This window comes from Etheostoma cragini, chromosome 8, assembly GCF_013103735.1.
Source record: "Etheostoma cragini isolate CJK2018 chromosome 8, CSU_Ecrag_1.0, whole genome shotgun sequence".
Lineage (NCBI taxonomy): Eukaryota > Metazoa > Chordata > Actinopteri > Perciformes > Percidae > Etheostoma > Etheostoma cragini.
The window spans coordinates 361,125-363,279 of NC_048414.1; positions in this window are offsets into that span (position 1 = coordinate 361,125).

Sequence of the window (2,155 nt, forward strand, 5' to 3'; positions counted from 1 at the left end):
ACGTCACATGACCCCACGTCACATGACCCCACGTCACATGACCCCACGCCACATGACCCCACGCCACATGACCCCACGTCACATGACTCTCCCACACGCGTTTATCCTCCTGTTGTTGTCCCGTCAACCTGCAACTTTGTGTTTTTCTGAGTTAAAATTTCAACTTTTTCTTTTTAACCTTTCAACGTTTTTGTCCTATTGCAATTTTTTGTCACTTTTTGAGTTAAAAAAAAATTGTTTTAGTCAATTTTAAAAACAGAACATTTTTGTCGCTTTTTTCAACATTTGTTGTGCTCATAGTTCTGATATAGAAAGTGTTTGTAAGACAACAGGAAGGTCAACGCGCTGCAGGTCTTTCCTGTTTCAGCTCTGTTTACCTGAGATTAGTGAGTCCACACTGTAAAAAATATCTCTCCACCCGCTAGCTGCCGGGCCCCTGAACACACTGTAAAAAATATCTCTCCACCCGCTAGCTGCCGGGCCCCTGAACACACTGTAAAAAATATCTCTCCGCCCACTAGCTGCCGGGCCCCTGAACACACTGTAAGAAATATCTCCTATTAGGCTTTTGTAATGTTTTTCTACGTGAGCCGTGTTTCTGTTTGTTGAATAATTAATAAAGACGATCATGTTTTGGAGACTTTCTGTGTTTTTCCCTTTTATTAAAGGGTAATTTCGTCTTTTTTCAAAGTGTGTTTTTGTGTCTAAGTGAGTGTGTGTTGATGTGTGTGTGTGTTGATGTGTGTGTGTGTGTGTGTGTATTTTGATTTGTGTGTGTGTGTGTGTGTGTATTTTGATGTGTGTGTGTGTGTGCGTGTGTCCAGAGAGCTGCTGTCTGTGTCAGCTGCAAATGACAGAGACAGCAGCTCTGAAGAGGAGGAGGAAGAGGAGGAGGAAGAGGAGGAGGAGGAAGAGGAGAAGGAGGAGGAGGAAGAGGAGGAGGAGGAGGAGGAAGAAGAGGAGGAGGAGGAGGAAGAAGAGGAGGAGGAGGAGGAAAAGGAAACATCAGCACACGGAGACGCCGAGGACGCAGCAGGTAAAACTCTCCTCTCTCTGTTTATCATCAGGAACTAAAATAATCTGCAAATATTTTAATAATTTGCTGTTTGAGTCATATCTGTAGCAACGACGCCGTCGTCAGGTCGTTAGGGCGTCAGGTCGTTAGGGCGTCAGGTCATTAGGGCGTCAGGTCATTAGGGCGTCAGGTCGTTAGGGCGTCAGGTCGTTAGGGCGTCAGGTCGTTAGGGCGTCAGGTCGTTAGGTCGTCAGGTCGTTAGGGCGTCAGGTCGTTAGGTCGTTAGGGCTTTAGGTCGTTAAGGCGTTGCTCCTCAAGACCAACCTTTTACTATTGAAAAGTGTGTGTGTCTGTGATTGTCTGTGTAGTGTGTGTTGTGTCCAGAGATGCTCATTAATGTGTGTGTGTGTGCGTGTTTCTCTTTGTGTATTTTGTTGTGCTGTGTATGTGTGAGTGTGTGTGAATGTGTGTGACACATAAGCACACACACACACACACACAGACATCCAGATGTTCCTCCAGAGGTTACCAGGTCGACCATCAGAGTTCAAATTCCCGTTCCAGACTTTTTTTTCGACATTTCTTCAAATTTTAGTCCATTTATTTGACATTTTTCTCTTTTTTGTGTTTTTTTACCAATACTTTTTCTCCAAATGTTGTAAAGTTGACAAAACCAGCCAAATCCAGTGACAGCAGAGAGCTGATGATTGATGTACCGTGTGAGGAGCGTTGCTAGGACACATCCTCGTTACTATGGGAACATCAGTTTGAAAGAAACCCAGATTTCAGATATGGAAACTTTTTGGAAACGGGACACCAAGAGGGATAATAAAATATTTACTTTAAGAATTGTCTCTGCTCGTCACGGGACCGTCACACCGTCATCGTCTCCATGGCAACGTCCTTAATGTTGCTGCAGCCTCTGAATAGCGGGACGTCCGCTGGACTCCAGCTGTTCCTGAAGGCAGCACAATCCTCACATAGGGGACTGCAGAGATTCTTTTATTCTTTAATGGACATTTCAATTCCATTTTATTTATAATATCAATTCATAATAAGAGTTATAGAGCAGGTCTAGACCTCTCTATAATCTACAGATAGAGCAGGTCTAGACCTCTCTATAATCTACAGATAGAGCAG